Source organism: Alosa pseudoharengus, unplaced genomic scaffold (genome assembly GCF_046254945.1).
Source record: "Alosa pseudoharengus isolate Yale_2024_CS ecotype anadromous, Long Island Sound unplaced genomic scaffold, YU_APseudo_1.1 YU_APseudo_1.1_scf_3, whole genome shotgun sequence".
NCBI classification, from domain to species: domain Eukaryota; kingdom Metazoa; phylum Chordata; class Actinopteri; order Clupeiformes; family Clupeidae; genus Alosa; species Alosa pseudoharengus.
The window spans coordinates 33,111,368-33,130,443 of NW_027468718.1; the positions used below are offsets into that span (position 1 = coordinate 33,111,368).

General features: G+C 42.7%; 1 long non-coding RNA gene across 1 annotated transcript; it reads right to left on the reverse strand.

Moving 5' to 3' along the window:
* Positions 1-1,963: 1,963 nt before the first annotated feature.
* LOC143099741 (uncharacterized) lies at positions 1,964-3,313 on the reverse strand. Its single transcript, XR_012981730.1, has 3 exons — positions 3,175-3,313; positions 2,735-2,845; positions 1,964-2,097 (listed from the first exon to the last, which is right to left on the reverse strand). It is a non-coding gene; the product is annotated as an uncharacterized LOC143099741 (long non-coding RNA).
* Positions 3,314-19,076: the final 15,763 nt, after the last annotated feature.

Sequence of the window (19,076 nt, forward strand, 5' to 3'; positions counted from 1 at the left end):
CATGGCCACTTGAGATCAACTTACAAAAAAAAAAATGGTCCTCCTAAACCTTACGGTTCTCGAGATATTCACAGAAAACTGTGTCTGCCCTACCCTCCTTTCGGGGGGTGCAGTCCAGCGGGGGGGCTACAGATCAAAACGAAAAAAGATGGTTCCATGCTATCCATATGGGGTTACATGCCCACCAAGTTTCGTCTACCCCGGTCTTTCAGTGTCCCGGGACTCATTGACAGAAATTTGGGCATGCGAAAAAGAAAAAAAAAATAATAATAAATCTGACTAAACCTATATGACCGCCGCTTCGCTGCGCGGCGGTCATAATAAAAGCAACGATATTGATTTGCGTGCATTATCTCTATGCTAGGCTCTAGACTATTGTTCTTTCACGGACCTTACGCGGGCCGGTCAGGGAAAGCCCACGGGCCGGATGTTGCCCATGTATGCTCTAGCCCAACATTTTCGACCCAGAGTCGGACCCAGATCAAGATGAAGAGGAGCCACCTGCAGAAACACCTTCACGAATGCTGCAAGCAGTTTCTAAATGGTTTGTTAACTTTTTAAATCAATTTATTTGCTATCTCTCCTACGTGCCAAATTAGTCTTGGCTATTAGCCTTTACCCTGTTCAGCCTGTTATGAAGTAAACGTAATGTAATTTTTTGTGACAAAGCCAGTCCTTTTACAATATTTAACATTTGCTTGTATTTGAAACTTCACTAGATTCACAGCACTTGATTAGCTTTTATTATTATTATTATTTTAATTATTATATAGGTTCGCTTGTGGAAATTGTTGGGCAATGCTAACTGAGGCAGAGTATATGCTGCCAGGAGATTACACAGGTAACTTTTCTAAGCTACAGAAAGGCCTGCAAATATGTTACCGTGTTACTAACTTATTTACAAATGAGCTAGCGAGTATGCTGCCATATTACTCACTCATTTACGAATAATGCTAGGGACTGTGCTAGCATAGCCCTCACCTTACCTTACCATTATAGATCACACGACGTCTGCAGCAGACGGGTTTATACCCAGTGTGCCTGAATGTTTATTCTCTTCAGAACGCACTGAACATATACAGAGCTGACCATTGGGCCTTACGGCTACGGGGAATAGAGCAGTATGTGTTATTTATTAAGCTACTTATTAGTTTTTCCCAGTGTTTATGAGAAGTGACAGGCTACCGTTTTTATCAGCAATGTTCACTAATGTTCATAGGTCACTAATGGCCTTACACACCAACACATGCCCCAATTGTTGTTTTCTTTCTTTTTATGTATGGCTATTGTCTGCAAATTCAGCAGGTATCAAACATACACTCGTGACACATTTAAGACATTACAATATATTTATTACACAAAACAGAAATAAAACATGACATATGCAATATGACAATTGTACTTTGTGCACTTTTGACAAAACTGACAGATTATGTAACCTGCTAACTACTGCAATGTTTTTTTTTTTCTTTAGTCGTTACAGATACCTTGCCTACAGGAGCTTTGTAATTTGGTGTTGGGGATTCCTTGGATGCAGAATAAGGGTCGTCATCCCGTCATGTGTGGTCCTGTGTGTTCGTCGGAGTTTCCTGACAGCCAAGGACAATACGTGGGCTTCAAACTGCCTCCCCTGGATTGAAGTGAGACACATAGTTGGCGATCACCTCCTCCTTCTCTGGGTGCTCAAACTCTGAGGACAGGTCCGGAGGAATGTTTATTTTCAGGAGTTCCTCCCTGTATGCTTCTTGGTCCACAAAGACCTCACCCATGATGAAGCCCATCAAGTCTTCCACATACCCTGTGCAATATTTCACACTTCGTAACTATGTACATAGTTTGTAAAGCATTTCATTGTACATTTATTTATTGTTTTGTTCATTGTAAAGACACCATAGTGCAATAGCATGCAAAATGAACAGATCTTTTAATGTTGATAAATAAAAAATTATGTAACTTGTCTCGGTTTTGATGGGTTTCACCCTGCACTCTCCCTTCCTGTACTTTGGGAAATGCATCCTGTAGAGAGGGTCCCCAGAGGATAAGGTGGCCTGGTCTCGTGCAGCATCCTCATTGTAATGCAGAGCAGCCAGGTAGAGTCTTGCGCAGTAAAGAGAAAACCAAACATGAAAATAATGGCATGCACGTTTACTTTGAGCTTAAAACTGAGGCTACAATTTCTTGCACTGTCAGTACTATATCTCGCTTTATTTACAACAGCAAACATTAGCCTAGACTAAGAGCTTACTGGCCACCTTCATTGTAGATAACATGACCATATCTAACTCCTCATCAGTAAGGACAAAACGACTACAAATTGTGACAAACCCTTGCAGCTTAAATGAAATAGAGCTATAGGGGAAATGTGCAAACACTGGATAACGTTATAAAGTGAGGCTACAAGCTAACATTAGCTTATACTAAGGGCTTTTAGCTGTTGGTCGCCTCAATTGTGGATAACATGACAATATTTAATGGAGATCTAGCGTCTAGACAACATTTTAACAATCATTACTTTCAGATATTATTGACTGGGATTGTCAAATATGACTCGATCGGCTGTGTGCTGCATTTGCAATTTGGAATGGAGAAAATGCTCACTCCAAGCAGATGCAGGGCTAACGTTAGCTGTAATGTTTGCGTTAGCTTGTGCTAAATGACAAAACACAAACAACCTAACGTTAGTTCATGCGTAACTGCGATAGGAACACAAAAGTCATTATTTGAAAGTACTTACATGTCTCTCATCTTGTGACTTGCCACGGACAGTAGGTACAGATCCCTCTGTCAAACGAAGTTTGATGGCTAATCCCTCAGTGTACTGTCCTAGGTTTTCAAAGCAGTCTGCCTTGAAGTTAGCCTGGCGAGCCAGACCCACATTATAATGTAGGGTCTGGGCACTCACCGTTCGCAGTGCTCAGTCCGAGGGTCGGGATAATCAGTTGTCTTTACAATTTCCCTCTGCACGCAATAGGACGCAATAGGATATTTGTTTTCAAGTAGCAGGGAATTCAAGCCAAACCGTTGCAACTCTGCCATCAATCATTATGTTAAGCCCAACAAACGACTCTATACACGATTTCAATGCCAGATTTAGTTTCGATTTCTAGAGCTCACAAGTCAACGGAGAGTTGCTAGACTAGCGCCGCTAAGGGCGCGTCTAGATTTCTAGGCTACCTTGAAGTGGTTCCACACACAAGATTTTTGCCGACTGTTGCTGGAACATGGCCATCGAAAATGAAATGGAGCCACTCGGTTCTTCTGTTCTCTTTGGCTGGGAGAAAGTGCAAGGATTTGTGTTATTCTGTGCAGCCAACAACACAACACTTCATGTGTGACTTGCTCTTGCTTGTAGCCATTGCGCTCGGTGTCCATGCTTGTTAAACCAGCAAACTAATGGCGGATCTTAAACTAATCGAGTGAGTGGAGCTATGTGGGGGTTGAGAAGTGAGGGGTGGCGCCAGGGTGGTTCTATGCAAATTCCCTTATTTTGACGTCAGGATAAGGGAGCCAGAAAATGGCTCATAGAAGCCTATGATTCCTGACACCAAAATCGTTCAACTGACTCACAGAAAACGGATGGATGGCTTTTTTTCGCACTTGGAGTGTTATTAGGAGCTGTAGAGACCCAAATGGAGGTACAAAAGGATGCAAAAAGTGAAATTTGCATAATATGTCCCCTTTAATATCACATAGGCTCTATGCAGACATATTTGTGTATGGGTATCCTACGTATCTTTGTGCTTCAGGGACATTCTGAACACCAATCTTAAATCGAGTTGAGTGATTACCCAGCCTTTATTTACAACAACTTTAAAAATGATGCAATGATGCAAAAATGATAGCAACTTTGAGGACATTTCCACCCTTTATCTAAAAAAAGCACAATTTTGCTGTCCATGGGCTAGAAGTGTGTTTATTTTAAAGTGTGTTTTTAATCTGGTAACCAAATGCTTAGCACACCAGTTTCTCCTTTTAATTCTGAATCCATACATACCTCATATGTTAAAATTGGATAATCTAATGAAAAGTTGTAGCAGTTTATATATTTTATGGCGCCCCCCAGAGGCCATTTTTTATCTGTGTTCGACACTCAAATTGTTCTATAGACCCTAAACTTCAACTTGGAAGTGAAAACCAAACTTTAACACAAATTTGAAATGACTGAGCCTTAAACAACCCCACCATCTGTGCCACTTGTGTAAAATTCGCCGGCCAATGTTATATTAGTAATATTTGATTAATTTCTACAATAGCATTCTTGTGTCAGTTGTAATGTAAGTCAGTGTTATGGAATATGACTCATCAAGTAGTTCATAACACCTGAACACCTAGCAAGTAGCCTAGCTAGCTGGCTACGATTTACATACAATAACAAAGATCCTTGCTCCTTTTCAACTCTCTGGTAATATTGCATTCACAAAATACAACCAATAGTATGATAATGTTAAATCTTACTTGTGAAAAGTAATCCCCCGAGCCCTGTTTGCGATGGTCCGCCGATTTGAGCAGGAATATGCTGCACATTGGTCCGTGTACCTTCTGTGCATTTGATTTTTAAGGTTGAAACAGTGATCAAAAAACGGATTTGAAGACCTTTACCTAAAACAGTACTTCCCAGAGAAAAATAAAACACAAATATTGAAGCATTTTGTGGAAAAAATAATCAAATATACAATGAGGGTTTGAATTTCAATATTGTAATTTCAATTAGTCATTATTCAAGTTAAAAATGAAAACCCAGGCACACGAGGCCACCACACACTCAACAAGCTACTGCATGCTGACAGCATTTTTTTGCCACTGCCCGAATGGATAATTGCTAGCCTATATGTTCATCAAAGGGAGCAAGATGGTGATGTTGAAGGACAGTGATCTGCACATAGGAAAAAAATCGCCAGAACATTCCAAGCTTCTCATTTCCAGGTGTGCTAGGGAGTGGGATTAAGGTTGCGTGCACCCTTCGAAGAAAGAGGGGAAATGTCACTGAAAAGACAATAGACAAAATGCATTTATTTGCCTATGTTTTGTAGGTATAGGCTTAGCTTAACAGTTTAAACTGCACTTTGACTCGTATCGGACTCCCATAATGCCATATGTGCATGTTGGAATGTGATATATCGGTTTTAGTAGGCCTATTGTATTTGCATTTACCTTGTGGTGTGTTAGCATGTGTAGTCTTCCCTTGGTTGTACCCCTATGGTTGTACCTCATGTGTTTATTCATGTGTGTTGTGTGTGACCAGTGATGCCAGTAACGCGTTACTTAGTAACCCGTTAGTCTATTTTGACCACTTTTTTCAGTAACGAGTAATCTAACGCGCTACTATTTACAAACCAGTAATCAGATTAAAGTTACTTATCTAAGTTATTGTGCGTTACTATGTCATTTTCCTTAATAAAAATATATATTCTTTGCTTTCTTCTTGTCTTGGGGATTAATGTCATAGGCTATGCTCACGTTTTCAGCATGAGGACAATTCACGTGCAGCGACACAAACGTAAACAACCATGGAGGGAGAGAGAGAGATGCACATTTCATCAGTCATTACTTTGAGTTTGTGTCAGCTAAACATGACAACATTAAGGTACATTGTACATTCTGTGCTGGCGACAAAGTGCTGTCTAGCTAGACATCCCAAGTCTCCCGAAGTTTTGGGAGTCTCCCACATATTGATAGCGGCTTCCTGACGCCCGCAAATTACATAAAAATCTCCCGGAACCTAGAGCGAACAAGAGCACGCAAGCCAGACCGGACTTCAAATCAAAGATTCTAGAATCTTTGCTTCAAATCGCGTGTGCATAGCTTAATGCGCACACAACGGAGAGGGAGAGAGAGAGGAGTGGTGCGTTTGTGCCTGAAGCGCATCCAAGACAGAGAGCATCCTGGTCTGTTTTGCTAAATCAACCAATCAGTTTTCAGTGTAAGTGCTTATATCTCTTTTCTCCCAAACATAATTAATCAGTTCAGTCAGTGTATCTAGGAACAGAAGCGTCATGGCAGCGTCAGTGTCCCTCAAAAAGGAAGATTTAAGACCCATTTCACATCAGACTACACAAAAGTGTACCCAATTGTCTCAAAAGATTAAAACATAATGATAATCTTGCATACTGCACTGTTTGTAACAGCGACTTTAGCATTGCTCACGGCGGGTTAAATGATTGCAAAAGACTTGTTGAGGTGAGTTTAACAAGTGTAATTTCATTTGCATATTACTCAGGCCTATAGGCTACAAGATGGCTAGTTGCCAAGGCTACATGAAAAAAAATCTACATATTTTACTATAACAATTTCTATCAATAGGCCTTTGGTGTACTTAGACATTATTGAACAAACATCTGAATTTCAGTATAGGTTAGGTTGGGATGTCTGCTATACATTGCTGTTAAAATGCACTTCCAGTATAGTGAGTATTGGCAAAACCGGTTATCATTTTTATGTTGGCGTTGGGGGTGTTGTCGGCAGCTGCTGAAAGTAACTAATATAGTAACTTGTAATCTAACTTTTAAAATCAAGTAATCAGTAAAGTAACTAAGTTACTTTTTAAAGGAGTAATCAGTAATCAGATTACTTTTTCAAGGTAACTGTGGCAACACTGTGTGTGACTACCTGTTCGAGTATTGCGCATGTGTTAGTGACTAGCCTTGTGTGTTCTATAATGATGTTTTGACCTGTCTGTGTTCCCCGCTCCTGACTCAATAAATGTACTGATTTGAAACTTGTTGCCTCAGTTGTTACAATATGAATATAAATTAGTTGTAGGCCTATGTCACTTTGAACAGAAGCATCTGCGAAATACCATTATCATAACCATAACCAAATAGCCTATGTCTTTGGTCGGCTGGCTATATGCTTCCTTAGGCCAATTATCACGTGCACCCCCCCCCCCCCATCCCCCTCCGCCCCTATGCAAGGACAGCTCATTCTCGATTCTTTCTCCATTACTATTCTCCTTTACCAACATAATACAGGCAACGATAGGCTAGTCGCGCATACAGAACAACAGAGGAGCCCAAATGCATATTTTCGTGCCTCATGCTAGGCCAGTGAATTGTTGTCAGATTTTCCCCAGCTGTGCGTTCTACGGCTTCCACTCCCCTTGCTCCTAGTTGATACAACGTAGCTGACATTTCTTCGTAAGTTAGCTTGTTTACAAACATGTCTCTAATTAAAACGTCATAGGTTTCAATGTAGGACAGCCTAGCGGGGATAGGCCAAATGAAAAATTGAGGAAAGTGCCGATTTCACATTCTTGTAGTGCGGATTTTGGATTTCGGTCGTAGGGATACAAAGTTTAATATCCAAAACAAAAACACGAGGGAATTTCCTATTTTGTTTTTTAAAAATACAGATAAAAGGTCGTTTTTCGATTTTCGATGCTCTGGCATCTTGTTTCTTCTGCTGCAACTATAGCGGCTGCATTTCCTGTTTCCAGCAGCCAATGCTGTGTCTACTCTGGCACAAAGGCTCTGGCATAGAGCATCACAGTCCCGCCCACAGGAGTTTCCGGAAGTAAGAATTCAATGCAATTTCTCCATTGACAATTCGGGTATAAGCCATAAAAACTTAACTGCACATGGTAGACTCAAAACCAGCTACGGCTGTACTAAGCGATTATGTATGCTCATATAGACGCCAAAAGTTCACGGGGCACTAACCTCGTTTTGAGATAAATGTCTTTTATTCACGATGTCTTGGATAAGTACTTCATTACCCACAATCCTGAACAATCCCACAGTGATGCCTCTGATTGGTGGAAAGGCCGTTAAGGTCATAGTTTGAAACTTTATCAGCGAAAATTATTGACAAAGATGGTGGAGTCTTTTACTGCCTATGGCGAAAATCTTAATGTGAATAAAAACTTTCTAGACGAACATTGGTACTTGTATCAACAAGGATTGTGGTTTATATATCACACGAACTTAGTCAGGGCCAATACACCATCAAATAGAACACTGTAAATGCTAGTTTGAACACTTAACTTTTCAGGTAGCCGATAGGCTAGCTAATCATTAGCCTTTCAGACATTAGAATGTCATTATAATGCTGCTAACATTAGCCTACATGCTGCAACACAGGTATGAAATATATTATGTTTTAGTGACCTTGTTGTTTCTGTGAACATGAATTGTTGTTTATATGAAACATCAACTTAGTCGAGGCATAAAAAGCCCTGTATAACCCCATTAAGTACTTAAACCTTTGAACTAGCTAGTTAGCTGATAGCACAAGCTGGATGCTACCACCGGCTAGACACTGCAGTAAAATGGCTAATGTTAGCAAACCGTCCATGCCCCCGTGAATATTTCACTGTTTCAAGGACGAAATCAAGAGTGTCCAAAGGGGTGAAAACCACTTTAAATCGGGTCGCATTATTGACTGTTGTGTGTCGAGGGTCAGCTTGTGGGTTTTGTAAGGGCCAGCATGAGGGACAAGACCTATCAAACCTACGAAGTTGTGTGGTAAGTTTTGCAGGGAGGTTGGTAATGCTAGTTAACATTAGCCAGGCTACTGTAGCCTTCATACTGTACGAGCCATGGCCCACTGGTTAGCACTCTGGACTTGTAACCGGAGGGTTGCAGGTTCGAGCCCCGACCAGTGGGCCGCGGCTGAAGTGCCCTTGAGCAAGGCACCTAACCCCTCACTGCTCCCTGAGCACCGCCGTTGAAGCAGGCAGCTCACTGCGCCGGGATTAGTGTGTGCTTCACCTCACTGTGTGTTCACTGTGTGCTGTTTGTGTTTCACTAATTCACCGATTGGGTTAAATGCAGAGACCAAATTTCCCTCACGGGATCAAAAAAGCATACTTATACTATCAATCATTAACCTAGAAATACTTCTTCGTACATTTTGTGTAATAATTCACAGCAAGTTAATAAACTGAATATGGTGGTCCGAGAGCAGACAATGCACCAGTCCATGCATCAGGATTGTTACGGCCAGTAGGCCAGAGGTACTGGTTGGACCCCGAAGTAGGACACAAGCAAAAATGGTAACGGGTTAAACTGTAATTTAATGTTCAGTGAAAAAACAAGAACCGTTTCGAGCAACAGCAGGCAATGGCAGAGCACAATTGAAAGTCAATGAGTGAGCACAACACACAAGGTCCAGGGCAAACAATCCAAAAACAGTAATCCAAGACGCGGTGGTTTATGGGATGAGTAGTTCCTTCGCTCGGAAATGAAAATATGTACACAGTCTTGTACCTTTGACTTTTTTTGGACTTTCTATTCGTTTTTTCACTCAAAATTATGTTGTATGCTTATGAGTGTTACGCCGTAGCTGATTAGCCTAAGACATGCTCTAAAACTCTTTAGATACGGATTTTTCCAAAACGTCAATGGGAGAAATGAATGGGAAATTTAAGCTCTCTCGGAGGAGGGGCGGGACTGTGATGCTCTATTGCAGCAAATCACCCAGACGTAATTTTTTTACTTCTGGCGTCAGACGCAAAGTTTTTGCGCGTGGCACACGTAAAAATTTGATGTCTGACGCTCAGACGTCTATTTTTTACTCCTGAAGAAGTAAAAAATCTACAAGTGGAGGCGTTATTTTGACAGACGTTTTGTCTTGAACGGCTTGCAATAGTTGAGAGCACAGATCCACTGATCTCAGACCAGACCGCAAAGCGACCCTCTGCCGCTCTCCACCCACCCCCAGCCCAGCCCCGCCCCGCCCGTTCTGATTCTCCTTGTCAGAGTTTAGTGTTCGAGATTCCTTGTTCTAACAGGCTACGAGGGATAGAATGCACAACGAAATAAAAAAGTTAAATGTCAGTTTTTTGGCTACCCGGGCTGAGCTGAAGCCCCGGTAAAATCGGCTGGCGACGCCCCTGGCAAAATTAATATAGGCTATTATTAGCCATGAAATTACTCGGCTATGAATCGTTCGTTCATTTTTTTTGTTTGGGAAGCTCTGGGAAGCTCAGCCTTGAACCGTAAACGTTATTTTGTTATCATTTGAAGGCAGGATCAAGCTGCATGACTATAGGCTATGTCGCTTATCCCATTGAATTTACAGTGGGTCCCTGTTAAGTTTGGACGGGTTCCTTCAGGAATCACGATCCCCATTTTCTCGGCAGAAATGGCACAAACTGCAGTTGACACAAACAACCACAAGGTGTCACTTGGGTGCCACTACTATTTTTGATGCGACTGACTTACTGCTTCCATGACGCAGCGGGGGCACGGGAACTTAAATTGATCACGGTAGTTTAAGCTTACACTTGACAAAACATTCTAATATGAAAATGTAGATGCAATTGTTGTAAAATGGTGCAGCTCCTTTAAGAAAGCACCGTGTGCAGGGATGGAGAGAGAGAAAGCGAGAGGGGATAGCCTATGTGTGTTAGAACTTAGCGTGTGGAAAAAGTATGTGCTGTTGAGACTGGAGAGAGTCATATTCAAAATAATGCAAAAAAAAGCAATTATCCTCATTCATTGCAACCAAAGCATGCCTGCTTGCCGACGTTCAAACGAAAAATATATCAAAGCACCTTTTGCGTTTGAATGTAGCACGAAAAAATGTTTAAACAGCTGGACAAATGATTTAGCTAATTGATTATATAACCTGTACAGCAATTGAAGTACATTGACAGTAGCCCAGCCTACAGCATGTTGTAGGCCTACTGTAGAAATTTCACTTAAATTGCAACCGCAACATGCCTGCTTGCCAACGTTCAAACGACAACGAAAAAGATAATAAAACAACAAGAGGGTTGAGTCTGAATGACACTGAGTTTTTAGACACTGAGTTTTTGTAGTTAAGAAATATTTTCGTATAAAAAAATGGTCATTCTTCAATCTCCTTCACTGACGCCTATGGAAAAGGCTTAACGTCCCAAAACAACGATCAATGATCATCAAATTTCTCTCTCATATTGCTCCTCATAACCATCTATAAAAAAGTGTTTTTTCTTTTCTTTTTGAGCACATCCGAATCCCAGGACATAACGCACTGGACCTTATAATAGGCTCGAGATATAATTCCAAAGGGGGCAGATAGGGGCCACTGCACTTAAAACTTAAAAAGATGAAGCTTTCCGAACTTTGAAATTGCGATCAGTGACTGGCATCGGGTGAACGAAGCTTTTCGAAGTTGAACAGGCTATTAAAAACTATTTGCGCACCTCCATGTCACAGGAGAGACTAGGCTCTCCCTTCTATGAAAAAGACGTTAGGCTACCTGCAAACTGGCCTATGATTTCATTGCTAAGTTTGCGGCAAAGCAAGAAAATGTTTTTTTTTCCTGAGTCAGGATATGGCGAGTCAGTGTCATTTATTTGTCCAATGTTAGCCTATAGATACAGACCAGTACATCTTATCAATAGTTTGAATGTCGTGTGTGTTTCTGCTCATTGACAAATACCGTTCAGCACAATGATCCATGCCCAATTAATTCCCCCTGTTAAAGTGTTCGCCTTTGTTAAGCGTTCATCTTCCGATAGTTCGTCAAAGTGTTGCTTCACTCTCCGTGCTCTAACCTTTTCAAATGTACTCTGAACCCCCATTTATTTGCGAGTGTCTGCGCTGTAGCCTTGGCCTGGTCAAAGGCACGCAGGTAGTCAGAAAGGACCGGTATAGAATTTTCCAGCAATTGCATTGCGGGGGTAGCGACGGAGGTCACAGGCCCTGGTGCGACTGCACTTGCTGCACCAACTATATTTACGCCACTGCGTGGAGCGCTAATGTGTCTACTGTAAATCATTCATGTGTGAAAGTCATTAGGCTGGAAGCGCTAATGTGTCTAAGCTCATTAGTCTACTTTCCATAGGCCTACTGTACAGCCTGAGAGGGGGAACATAGCCTACTGTAGAGTAAACAATCAGTTTACTTAGTTACATTTGTTTAGTTAAATCCAGTTTTCTGCTCTATCTCCATGATATGCTTAGCCTATAGAAAGACGAAGTCGGGAAAGTGCTTCAGAGAAAACGTATATTGAAATAATGAACAGTCTACATTCAACATTCTACAGTCTAAATTTAAAGCACGTTGAATCCCTGGGAAGATCTGCGTGTTGTGCGGAGGAATTCGTTGATCTTATTGATGCAGTCCTTCAGTTCACTCCTCCCCATAGCAGGGAACTTTCGTTGTAGTGTTGAGACCACAAAGTGTTTCACATTCTGCGGCAGTGCTCGCTTGCCCTTCGCTCCATCCCAGTTGGTGGTTTTGCTCCAGGCTTTATAGTGTTCCTCTGTGACGATGGACCTGAAGAGCAAACATCCGTATCTGCCCACTTGGCCGTAGCTCTGTTGGTGAATCTTAGCGTGGTCTTCGGGACCAACATCACGCAAGGTCACGTCTGCGTGTTGACTAGGAACTTGGATGCTGTCGTTGAGTGTGACGGAGAGGGCCAATGGAGACATCTGCAAGGAGGACGTTTCTGGAGCTGGTGTCGAGGTGCACCTGGGGATTGGTCTCTCAGGCGTCGAATAACTTCTCTGCTCACGTAGCGTCGCCTGAAGTTCTCCGATTCCAGCTGTCATCTCCTGTAAAATGTCTCTGTGGCACTCCAAGTGGCTGGTCTCTCGGAGTTGTTGAAGCTCTCGTTTGAGGTTGTTGACCTCCGCTTTCAACCGATCATTCTCGGCGTCTCTCTCGGCTACTCGAGCTTTCTCCCCTCCCCCACCCCCTTCTTTCACAAGCAGTGCAGCTTTCTGAAGCGGTGCCTTTTGAAGCTAATGTAACAAATATTGTTCCACCAATATTGTTGTGTGGAAATAAAAGTATCCAGGGTTTGCGCAAGTAGCCTAAATATAAATAAATTAAGGACATACAATCCTTAATGCGAAAAAGCTTAACGTAGCTTAATGTCCCAAAACAACAAGTCGTTTTATGCGTTCATTATAAAGAAAGTTTAACGTGTCCCAAAACAGCTGTCAATTAATCACCAAACGTCAAGAGGGTTGAGTCTGAATGACACCGAGTTTTAGACACTGAGTTTTTGAAGTTAAGAAATATTTTCGTAATAAAAATGGTCATTTAACCAATAAAGGCTGAAAACATGTAGCCTACAGTAAAACTGTAGGCTATAGCCTACAGTACATGCAACCCAGCAGAAGACTTTTATAGGCTATTGGCAAATCATTGAGCATCATTCACACATTGTATTCTGCACAGTTTCTACACGTGGAGCGCTAATGTGTCTAGGCATACTGTAAATCATTCAAAATGTGTGAAAGTCATTAGGCTGGAAGAGTGTCTACTGTCAGTGACTAATGCGAGAAGCGGGTTCTGTGTTGTAGGCTATGCATTTTTCCGACACTTGGCTGCAAGCTCCCCTCCCCCACCCCCTTCTTTCACAAGCAGTGCAGCTTTCTGAAGCGGTGCCTTTTGAAGCTAATGTAACAAATACCACCAATATTGTTGTGTGGCAATAAAAGTCTATCCAGGGTTTGCGCAAGTAGCCTAGCCTAAATAGGCCTATATAAATAAATTAAGGACATTCAATCCTTAAAGCTTAACGTAGCCTAGATTAATGTCCCAAAACAAGTCGTTTTATGCGCTCATTATAGGCTACATGGATTTCTATGAAACGTCACGAAAACATGCATGCGCAACCAAGAGGCAGAAAGCACCATAGAATAGCATAGAGCAATGCAAAAGAGCAAAATAATAAAATGAGTTTTTGTGCTGACAACTGCACCAATTCGAAATCACGATGGTTAGAGAATGTTAAATATGTTCCCCAGACAGCATTTACATCTGTGCCAGATCCGTTTTTGAATCAGCAGATTCGCGCAGCAGTCGCACTCACTATGCAGATCTGCACCAACTTTGCGCCAGACTTGTATTTAGCTTCTGACTGTGACAGTCCATCCAGCGGGTGCGGCGCCTATCCGGGGCAGCTTCGCAGACCAGACGCGCCACAACTGAATTTAGTCCGCCCGGCGGGTGTGGGCCAGATTCGCAGGAGCTGCGCAGACCTGACGCGCCACAACTAACGGAACACTTTCCCCCCACATAAACCTGCAAGTGCAACTCTACGTTATGTGATTATGCAGAGTGGAAGACTACAGGCTGCACCGTCTTTGTGATTATTGGTAAGTACATTATACAAGTATCATTTTAAATGTAAACTGGTGTTGATGTCATTTTAGTCTGCTAAATATTTAGGCCTGTATTAAACATGAAAGTTTACAAACTTAGTTTACTCTGAAATTCTGACAACCTGAAACGTGCCAGACAAGCTGGGTAGTAGCTACGGTTAGCTTGTAGGTTCTTTTAAACATGCACAACGTGAACATGAGCTTTAAGGTTAAATTGGTGAGCTTTGCTTATTATTCACCAAAATCGCTTAATATCGTGTCCATTGTGTGTTAGCTGCAAATTCGTAGCCATTAGCGCTAACGTTACCCACTTTGAATGTAGATAGCCTTGCTGCTAGTAGCACTGCAGGTATTGCATAGACGGCCAGCGTTTGTTAAGCCTGTTTAAAATGGATTTAGAGTGGAAAAACTTGGCTGTAAACACTAGGCTTTTTATCGAAGGTCCACAAGAATTGTCGCTGTCCTCCAGTTTATCCGGTTTGGGATGCAATGCGTTGTTGGCATACTATACTGTTATAAAATAATCTTTGGATGTTGAATCAAATATTTACTCTTTGTTTCTTTGCTTTGTGTGCTTTTTGTACGTCTCACAGGAGAAGTGAGGAAGAATCGCAGGTTGATGCCTAACTTTAAAGTTAGTCCATTGGGCTAGTTTTTGCCCTGGTCCTCTGACATCCATCCGTGAACGGCGCTGCTATTCACCGTCTGCTCGAAAATATTTCTCAGGACAGCTACTAGCCTCTGCGAGAGATCTGCCGCTGCCGCGACCAAGGAACTGCTGCTGACCTGCGAGCTGCCATGATAGCAGCCTGCCCTGCAGTCTGGATTGAGTAGCCTAGCTAACGTCGAAGAACTCTCACGAAACAACAAACTGTCGCTGTCAAAGTCCACCGACCTGCTGATCTGCAGGATCGCCCAACTGTTCTGAGCTTTCAGTGCTCCCCAGACTGCCAGTAATCTTCCTCCGACACAGCTGAGCGCCGTCGTCATCATCATCGGGACATCAGCCGGTTAGATGCAACGGACTATGTTAACATGACATTTTATTTCAGTGCGTTTAGCGGAGTTTGTTTATCAACATAAGCCTTATATTTCACATATTGGTTTCTGTTATGTTGTAGGCCTAGGCCTAAGCTTAGGCTAGCGGACACAGTGTTCTCTTTTGCCTTTTTAAAATAAAAAACTATTTTGAAAATTACAAATTGTGTGGTAGCTTAAATATGACTCACAGACCAGGGCCAGATGAGCCCCAGATGTAGAATATGAGTCTGGGCCAGATCCGCACCAAATGCCATGGCAATATTAACTGTACTGGGCCAGTTCTGGCCCAGATCTGTCTCTGATCCGTAATTCCAACCTGTTCCGGTATTGGCCCGTTGGAAGAAATGACCCCGGGGCAGGTCCGTTTAGAGGATCTGCGCCAAATGCTAATGAAGATCTGGACCAAATCTGGCCCAAATATATTTTGCTGTCTGGGTCAATATCCCTAACGGAATGCATGTCTTCGCCAAAAATGACAAAATACGATGTTATGTTATTAATGCAAATGAACAGCACACTTTGAAATATAGTCGGAAATGAGATGTTATTATCATTGAGACAACAGGGGTATACAATAAAATCCGATTGTAGCTTACAGCAGCCGACTATTTAGGTTAAGTTTATAACGTTGTGGGCGGCCACCAAGCGTCTTCTGCCCCACGGCTGCGGCACAGTCTTGAGTGACCGGATTCGTTTTCCTTTGTCATATGAATGCTGTCATTTTGTTAACATTACTGTTAAGGAGATGCTGTAGGCAAAGGCTATATTTCAACCTCGTTAGTGTCAGAACTATTCACAAGGTTTCTGGGCAGCATTTTTATGTTCTGTTAGCAAGCGAACTTCTCATGACTACCAACAAAGTAGCCTACTGCCAGCTGACGAAGCTCTCATTTTAAAACATTACTGAGAGACAGACACTGTACAATCAAGAAATCTTGCCACTGAATCCAAAACTATGTTTAACATTATGTACAAGGCTTAGGCTACAGTGGACTAGCATGTTGCAGGGGCTGCTAAAAACACAGAGAAACGCACTGAAAACTCGGCCAATCACAGCCCTTGCTGTCGAATGTGCCGTCTGGTTCGACCGTGAAACGCTACAGCGGACTATGCTGCCCCCAAGCGGCTGCAGTTGTACTTACATTTCACCATTCACCATGATCGTGAATGAAGTGTCAATTTTTAACGGGGACCCACTGTATTCAGATGATGTTCCCTCGTGATGGGGCAAAATAGCCTCGTCTGAATTTGACGGCGAAATGGATTTTCCATGACGGTAGGACATACGGTCACGCAGTCCATTATGGAGAGGAGAGCATTTGCCCTGTTTGTCTGGCATGTTAGGTAGACTAGCCATAATCAAGGTTTTTTTTTATATATATAGGGTTGCCAACCGTTCCGTAAAAAACGGAACAGTCCCGCTATTTGAAAGGGAAAAATATGTGCTCGTATTGAACTAATGCGGAACGCCATTTTTTTCGCCTATAAGAGCAATTTAGTGCAAATCCATGACAGACCACAGAACATTATTATAAATTAGACTATTAACAAAGACTGCACGATTTGTATGAGATATAGGAAAACCCTGCTGCTGTCATTCATCCCTCTCGGTTTGTCATCACTATCCCAACAGAGAAATACTCTTTTCGTTTGAGCCACTGTGAGTCAAGAAGTCTGTAGGCTATTACAGATGATAGCAGCGTGTGATGAAATGTTTCGTTCAGAGTTTTACAGTGCATCAGGGCTAGCCTAGGCCTACTTTGCCGAGACAGAAAAAATAAACAGAGAAAATATAAGCCTTCACCAAAATTCAGAGTTGTGCTTCTGGAGCTGCTGATGTTCTCAATGTTTTTTTTTCCTGTGATATCTGTCAGTTCAGTGTTATAGCCTATATTTCAGAGTTGTTTGGTTTGAGTAGGCTAGAATATTAGGCTACTTAAACAGTTATTTATTCATGAAGTGTTTCCGCATCAACATTATTCTTGTTTTGCACCGGAAAGAAAGTAGGCTACATTAATCCAGTACGGAGCCCTGGAGGCGTCATTGCAAGAATTGTTTTTAGTAGGCTATATTGTGAGAATGTGCACTCATTTGACCAAGCTTAAAGTCTTAGTTGCCTAGATGTAGTGGGCTATGTCGTGGAAAAAGTCCACTTCCGAATCCAATTTTCCAATTAACAATTACCACTTGACTATTTAGTAATTTAGCACTCTGGAACAAGGCGTCCGAAGGAGACAATGTAGACAGAAGATTTTCTGAGGACTGTTGATCTTTATTCTCCATATTGCAATGATAGTACAGCCTAACCAAAGTCCAGACCAACCACCAAAGCAATAGGGAGGAGATGTCATCAGCTGGGGCCCCCGACGAAATCTGCCTACGGAGGGCTATACACTATATTTTATACCCCTTGGCCCTCGAGAAGTGCCACCCTCTCACGTCATCCCCAAAAACACCTTTCACCAATCAGCATTAAGCAGGGTCGCTTACATTGGTGGAAACCATCTTCTCATCATGCATAAAACTATATGCAAACCTGTCTAACCTGTAAAATAGAGGTTTTCTGGTTCTTTCCAGTTTGGGGAAATAGGGCCTTCTTATCTGATTCTCTTCCTAGCTGGACAGGACCTAAATCATAAGACACAGTGGCCTCTTACTCCCTGTCCTGTCCGGTGCTCACCAGCTGGATAACACCCCCCTTCCCTTGACCATGTAAGGAGGATGCTCTCATCCTGGTACCCCCAGTACTTTTTTTTTCACTCACCCCACTCCTCTGATAGTTGGTCTGGCCTACACAAGATACAATGACCTCACCCTGCTCACAGCACATGCAGTGACATAAAAACATATGACACTCATGACTACATTCTTCTAAAACATGAAAACCCATGCAATATTATAAACCCTTATGAAACCCGTGATTACATCCTTTTAAATCATGAAAATCCACCATAGCTACTAATCAGATTAATACAGATTTTCCTTATGTTCTATAAGGGATCTTCATTCTTGTGATTAGCTTATTTTGGGCAGGTTCTCAGGCAATTAGATCACATAACTTGGCAGTCCTGATCTGTAAAAATATATCCGGTCAAATTGTGATCTGTTTAGCTACTCCTAATGAAGTGATTTTTCCCCTTTATTTGCGACACCCATTAATCATTAACTCATGCCAGGACACTCCCACAATCTTGTTTTCATATAGCCTAGGCCTACCTGGAGCAGCTAACTGATCACCTGAGGTCATGACAAACAGTGAATAGTGATCTCTCCCTCCATGGTGTCTAACAGTCCAACAGCATCAGCTCCATCCTCTGAGGATACAGGAGAGGTATGTCCAGAATGTGGCCCCCAAACTGTATTCCTATTCAGAGTGTGGGCAATCCTTTGGAATGCTGGTAGAACATGCACAAATCACAACACGTCACAAAGCCACTTTTGGCTCCTGACCTGTTTGGGAAAGGACTTTTTCCGGCACATACCCTCACCAGACCTAAGAGAGCCCACGCAAAACTGAAGGCCCATGGGCCTCCTTTTTGTGAGAATAACTTTGTGCTGTCCTCAGGGTTGATGCAGTGCAGGCGCTCACACACCAGTGAGCTTCCATACAGCTGCACTGTCTGTCCCAAAACCTTCGTCTCCTCCTCACACCTGGCCCTCCACCTGCGCTCGCACTGCGGCGAGAGGAAGTTCAGGTGCAGCATTTGTGGCAAGGTATTCCTGCAGTCTTCTCACCTGGTGCGCCACACGGCTATCCACACCGGGGAGAAGCCCTTCAAGTGCCCCGACTGCGGGAAGAGCTTTGGCCGTGCCTCACACCTCAAGACCCACCTGCGCTTGCACACTGGCGAAAAGCCCTTCAAGTGCACCGTATGCGAAAAGACCTTCACCCAGAAGGCAGGCCTCATCACACACCACCGCCAGCACACAGGGGAGTTGCCGTCCAGGTGCAACAGGGACGGAAAAGGCCTCCTCTCCTCCACACACCTGC